We start from the raw sequence: 7,548 nt of genomic DNA, 5'->3' as shown, positions 1-7,548 counted from the left end.
TTTAAGGATAAACCCATGAGAGGCCAGCTTAAGGTGCAAAGGGACAAATTTTGTCCACCTTAAGGAATAAAACTTTTGAGATCCTTTTAAGGATAAACCCGCGAGAGGCCAGCTTAAGGTGCAAAGGGACAAATTTTGTCCACCTTAAGGCATGAAACTTTTGAGATCCTTTTAAGAATAAACCCATGAGAGGCCAGCTTAAGGTGAAAAAAGACAAATTTTGTCCACCTTAAGGCATAGAACTTTTGAAATCCTTTTAAGGATAAACCCACGGGAGGCCAGCTTAAGGTGCAAAGGAACAAATTTTGTCCACCTTAAGGTATGAAAATTTTGAGATCCTTTTGAGGATAAACCTGTTAGAGGCCTTGATTTGAAGACTTGGAAATTTTGTCAACTTTCACTCTCAAATTTGGCGTTTTAAGTGGTTCAACTTCCAAATTTGGGGATTTTAGAGACTTCATCTTATGTAAATGAAGCTCATATTTCATTAGAGTTTGCCCCTATTGAGCCACTAATACGTGGAGTGAGTCCAAAATTAAATTAGAATGTTTTCATACTTGGTATCCATATGGTAGATACTGCAGGAATATTTTTTTTTTGACACTCATGCAACTGAACTCAGAATGAAATTCCAAACGCCTACGTACCTCAATTAAGAGGATCAAGTCACAACGTAGTTTTGGGTCATTTTTTTTTAATTTTATTTTATTGTGTCCTAAGTATTGCCTAGGCCGCCTCTTTCGAGGTTTTCAACCTATCGGACATTTATTTGATAATTTTTTTTTAGCCGTTCACAGTTTATACTCTTGCGGGTAAGAAGTAAACATGCAGTTTATACTCGTGCCTTAAGGAGTGTACATGCAGTTTATACTCATGCCTTAAGGAGTGTACATGCAGTTTATACTCGTGCCTTAAGGAATGTCATCTTTCTTTAAGGATAGTACTTCTTCAAGAACTTAGCGTTGATGGGGCCAACCCTCACGCCATCTGCATCGACAAGCTTGTAAGCACCATTTGAATATGCCTCTTGTACGACATATGGTCCATCCCACTTTGAGGTGAATTTGCCCCCAGACTTATACAACAACAACAACAACAACAACAACAACAACAAACCCAGTGTATTCCCACCTAGTGGGGTCTGGGGGGGGGGTAAGATGTATGCAGTCTATACCTCTACCTCTGATGAAGTAGAAAGGCTGTTTCCGATAGACCCCCGGCTCAAGACACGAGATACCACACAAACACATAGTAAAGCACAGAAGCAGATTACATAACATAAATACGGCATCCATAAGTAATATAAAACAGAGGAAAGCAGAGGAAAGCACACAGATTCGTAATAAAACATGGAACACGGAAGACGGAATCATAACAGGAATAAAAAACCCACCAAGTAATTCCCTACACTGGCGACCCAAACTGGCCCTAATCCTCTGTCGAGATTCGCGCCCTCCAGACCTTCCTATCTAGGGTCATGTCCTCGGTGAGCTGCAACTGTTCCATGTCCCGCCTAATCACCTCGCCCCAGTACTTCTTCGGCCTACCCCTACCCCGCCTAAAACCATCCAATGCTAGCCTCTCACACCTACGGACCGGGGCATCCATGCCCCTCCTCTTCACGTGTACGAACCATCTCAATCGTGCTTCCCGCATCTTGCACTCCACTGAAGTCACACCAACCTTCTCCCGGATAGTCTCATTCCGAACTCTATCCCCTTTAGTCAGTCCACACATCCAGCGCAACATCCGCATTTCTGCCACCTTCATTTTTTGGATGTGGGAGTTATTAACTGGCCAACACTCCGCTCCACACAACAAGGCCGGACGGACTACCACCCTGTAGAATTTGCCTTTAAGCTTGGGCGGCACCTTCTTATCACACAGCACCCCCGACGCGAGTTTTCACTTCATCCATCCCGCCCCAATACGGTGCGAGACATCCTCGTCAATCTCACCGTTACTCTGGATCATGGACCCAAGATACTTGAACTTATCCCTCTTACACACCTCCTGTGCTTCCAGCTTCACTACTACCTCATTCTCCCGCCTCACGTCATTAAACTTGCATTCTACATACTCTGTCTTGCTTCTGCTCACCCTGAACCCTTTAGACTCAAGAGTTTGCCTCCACACCTCTAATTTGTCATTCACACCCCCTCAAGTCTCATCTATCAGAACTACATCATCTGCAAAAATCATACACCACGGCACCTCCCCTTGAATGTGCCGCGTCAATACATCCATCACCAACGCAAATAAAAAGGGACTAAGAGTAGATCCCTGATGCAATCCTGTCAGGACAGTGAAATGCTCTGAGTCTCCTCCCGCCGTCCTCACCTGGGTTTTCGCTCCATCATACATATCCTTAATTACTCTGGTATATGCCAGCGGTACTCCACTCACCTCCAAGCATCTCCAAAGCACCTCCCTAGGGACTTTGTCGTATGCCTTCTCCAGATCGATAAACACCATGTGCAGATCCTTCTTTCGCTCCCTATACTGCTCCACCAATCTCCGCACCAGGTGGATTGCCTCCGTCGTCGAGCGGCCGGGCATAAATCCAAACTGGTTTTCCGAAATAGACACTATCCGTCTCAGCCTCACCTCTACCACTCTCTCCCAGATCTTCATAGAGTGACTCAATAACTTAATCCCCCTATAGTTATTGCAACTCTGAATGTCCCCCTTATTCTTATAGAGAGGGACCATGGTACTCCACCTCCATGCCTCGGGCATCTTTGCCGTCCTGAAGATTTCATTAAACAATCCAGTCAACCACCTTACACCAGCCTCTCCAACGAACTTCCAAAACTCCACCGGTATCTCATCCGGCCCCGTCGCCCTACCCCTTCGCATCCTGTGGACAGCCTGTCTAACCTCTTCTACCTTAAAACGTCTACAATAGCTAAAATCCTGATACTCCTCTGAGTGCTCTAGTGCCCCCAGACTTATGAGAAGTGATAATAGGCCTTCTTACTGCAAGGACTTGATCTCCAACTTGGAAGCACCTCAAGCGAACTCTTTTGTTGAAAGAACGAGATAGTCGGGCTTGATAGCATTCAAGATTTTGTTAAGCCTCCAGTCTCTTCTCATCAAGAGTTTCTAACTCCGCAAGACGCAACTTAGCATTTTCTTCATCGGTGAGCCCTTCTTGAATAGTCAGTCTCAAAGAAGGTATTTGACGCTCAAGTGACAGGACTGCTTCAACTCCAAAAGTAAGTGAGTATAGGGTTGCTTGTGTTGGTGTACAGTAAGTTGTCCTATACACCCATAAATCTTGTTCCATTCGCTCATACCAGTCTCGTTTGGATTTGGAGACGACTTTCTTCAACAAGTTGCATAAAGTCTTATTAAAGGCTTCAGCTAAACCATTGGCGACAACATGATACATTGAAGATTTGCGCTGCTTGAAGCCAAAGAGGTCACAGATCTTGTTCATCAACTTGTTATCAAACGGCTTGCCATTGTTAGTTATTATATATTAAGGGATTCCAAAGCGGTAGATGATATTTACTCGGATGAAGTTCGCAATATTTTCTTTCTTTTCTTGATAGCAACTGCTTCAGTCCATTTTGAGAAGTAATCTGTTGCAGCCAAGATGTATAAGTATCCACCAGAAGACTTTGGCAGTGGACCAACAACATCCATTCCCCAAGCATTGAATGGCCAAGACGCTACAGTTGGATGTAGCACCTCTATAGGTTGATGTATGAAATTTGTGTGGAATTGGCAAGCTTTGCATCTTCTCGCACAATCCAAGCAATCTTTCACCATCGTTGGCTAATAATATCTCATCCTTTTAATGTGAAAATTGAGCTTCGGTCCAGACTGATGTGATCCACAAACTTCCGAGTGCGCTTCTTGCAAAGCTTGAATTGCTTCTTCCTCTCCCAATCACCGTAAGAGTACTCCTTCAAATGATCTTCTGTACAGTGTGCTTTGTAGTAAAGGAAGCGAGATGCACGATGACGAATGTCAGTCTTTCTTCTTGGATCTTCTGGAAGTATCCCATAACATAAGTAATCAATAATAGGTGTCGCCAATCTTCTTTTACAGCTTCAGACATGATAACGAGGTATTCAACCTTGTTTTCCACATCCTCATCTAACGGTGGTACTACCCATTCTTGGCGGACAATAACTTGGGTCTGATTTGGAAGAGTTAGGGTTGAGGCCAGAGTAGTTAGGGCATCAACTTGCTTATTTTCTTTCCTTGGCACATGTTGGAGGGTTACTCCTCCAAGACACCCCATCAACTTTTGTGCATAATCATAATATAGTTGTAGCTCAAGCTTTCTGATTTCATAGCTTCCCAAAAGCTGCTTGATCACCAATTGGGAGTCAGCAAAGACTCGTAATTCCAGTTGTTTCATGTCAACTGTCATCTCAAGTCCAAGTATTAAAGCTTGCTATTTAGCAAAATTATTAGAGCAACGATTTATTAGGGTAAAAGAGTATGGGATGACCTCTTATTGTGGAGTGACGAACACCACACCAGCACCAGCTCCATCTCGATGTGCGACACCATCAAAGTACATCTTCCATGGGGCTCTAGCTTCAATGACCATTGCATCTTCATCAGGAAGTTTATCGCTCAGTTCCCAATCATCAGGTATCGGGTGGTCTTCCAAAAAGTCATCTAATGCTTGTCCCTTTATGGCCTTTTGAGGAACATACACAATCTCAAACTGTTAAAATTGAAGGTACCATCTTGCAAGTCGGTCACTAAGGACAGGTTTCGGCATTACAAACTTGATGGGATTTTCCCTAGACACGAGACGAACTACATGAGCTTGAAAGTAGTGTTTCATCTTTTGAATTGAGAAGGCCAATGTCAAACATAACTTTCCAATTGGAGAATACTTTAGCTCATTTGGTGTCATCATTTTGCTCAGATAGTTGTAATACCCAGTATTCAAGTACGTGTATAGGCGTATTCAAGTACGTGTATTGGTCTTATTTATATGAAATTAATTTTTTTTTAATTTTATTTCTATCGGAATTTACCCGTCGATGGTTCCATGCGAAGGTTATTGAATAAGATTTCCAACGATATAAAAATTGCCAAAAACAGATAGGTTTTGGATATAATCAAGCACGTTCGAAACTATAAAACGGTGGCCAGGATATTTGGGAATAGTAATTATGCAGGAAAATTTCCTGCACACAAACTACTGAGGCCAGCCGAATTTTTGGGTCAACTTCGAACGATCATAACTCCCTTAATATAATGAATTGAGAGAGCTGCAACCTATTAAAAAAATATCTTTGAGTCTTCTTTCCAATGCAATTGGTTTCATCCAAATCCAACATCTAAGTAAGGAGTTATACTCGTTTTACTTCAGCCTATCAAAATAGATTTTTAGGGTCAACTTCAAACGGCCATAACTCCTTGTACAGGCCGAACTGGGTGGCCTACTTTATATGGAATGAAATCCCTTTGAATTATCCTTCCAACGATACCAATTTTACCCAAATCCGATATCGGAGCAAAGAGTTATGGTCGATCTACTTTAGCTTATCAAAACAGTCCACCAAAGGACAAATTTGACCTTATTTAAATTTTAAAGGCATTTTGGTCATTTCCTATTATATTATGGACGGGAATACGTGTATATACACATGTATATGAATTTAAAAACTCATTTTCATCATCAATCATTGAGAAAGAACAAACCCTAGCGAAATTTGACCTTTAAATTCTTTTGATTCAACCGTAGAAATTCCAAAGTAATCCGATAACTTTGTTTGTCATCTCGAGAGCTTCGAATGACACCTATTATTTGTGCAAACAGGATTGCATAATCAAGAGGTGAATTCTAAGGTATGAATATTCTTTGCCTTTATTCTTTTTCATATGTATATGTGTGATAGAGGATTATATGTATTGATTGTTATTGAAAGGTGATGGAAATAGGGTTATGGACTATTTTGCATGGTTTGGTTGTATTGAATTGTGGAAGGTGGATATGGTAATTGAGTTATGGAAGGTGGATATGGTGATATACTATTGAATTAATGATTATTTATGTCTATGGCTCAATTTGGTTTAATGGATTGGTTGGAAAGATAAATGATTCCAAACTTTATATTGGAGGATATTGTATGAATATGCATGGCATGTGAATGTAATTGGAGTATAAGAGGGTTAAAGTGACACCCTTTATGGTGTAATTAAGGCTTACTACTTAACCACTAGTTTGGTGAATTCAAATAATTGAATTGTGACGTTTGGTTGCTAATACTAGATTGCTATATATGTTCATTGTAGATAAGTAATCCAAAAAGACGGGAAGTCTATTTGGGACTAGTATTGAAGGTTGACAGTCAGGTATGTAAAGCATACTCTATACCATATCTTTGGCATGAAAGTGAACAATTGTTCTATTAAGAAAGTTTTCAAAGTTATTCAATAACATGTGATCCATAATGGTTTTGTATGATGTCTTACGTTACCAATGAACTTGTTTCCACCCTACAAGATGTCAAGACATTCCAATACTTACTTGTTTTACAAATCTTACATGTTTATTGCACTAATGAATGTCAGAAGGTATCCGGTTAATCAAACAAAATCCATGTGCTATTAATAACTCCAAAACGTTTCATTGATATACCAATAAGTTCCTACTTTATTGTTATGGCATTGATGATTCCAAAACACTTCATTGATGTGCCAATGAGTTCTTACTTCATTGTTATTGCATTGATGGTCTATTTATATATCTCTTATTGATGTATCATTGTTTCAAAGTATCAAAAATGCGTGGTGACCGAAATAACAATCTCAAAGATTAATTGAACTAAGTGATGGAAGTCCTCTCTTATCGGGTGGTATCCCAGAGGCATAAGCCTATCATGGGTCGATCCCTATTTATGTGTTTATGGGTGGTATCCCAGGGGCATAAGCCTATCATAGGTCGATCCCAGTTGATATGTACTGGAGGAAACCTATTGGTCACAGTACAGTACAATAATGATTAGAAAGATGATAAGAACAAAGGTAAAGTGATTAAATAAATACAATGTACAGGTTGTCACAAGTTCTAGTAAGTGTAGTCCACTCCTATTACGATTTATTCACTTGTTTCTGATTTCTATTGAGCTCCTATATCATATGTGATTATCTACAACCTTACATACTCAGTACATATTTTGTACTGACGTCCCCCACGGAAGACCTGCATTTCATGCTGCAGGCACAGGTACCTCAGCTCATACACTGCACAAGTAGGAGCCAGGATATCCAGCTGCTTTTGGTGAGCTCCAGTTTGCTCCGGGGCTTTCCGTATCATATCCAGTCACTTTCGGTATTGTATAGAAGTTAGTTATATGGCGGGGTGTGTCCTGACCTTAGTTAAACTTTGTGTATTGTATAGAGGCTTTGTAGACCTAATGTACAGTCAAGGTAGTGTTTTTGTTAATAGACGTGATGGCTCCAACGGCCAAGTATTGTATATATATATGTGTGTGCTCGAGCTTATATAGGTGATTATTTTCTTTTATATGCGACATGATGCTGTCCGAATTTCGAGTTGTCATAGAG

The sequence above is a fragment of the Capsicum annuum genome, chromosome 6 (genome assembly GCF_002878395.1).
Source record: "Capsicum annuum cultivar UCD-10X-F1 chromosome 6, UCD10Xv1.1, whole genome shotgun sequence".
In the NCBI taxonomy this organism is placed as follows: domain Eukaryota; kingdom Viridiplantae; phylum Streptophyta; class Magnoliopsida; order Solanales; family Solanaceae; genus Capsicum; species Capsicum annuum.
Note: the sequence above shows the minus strand (reverse complement) of the source record.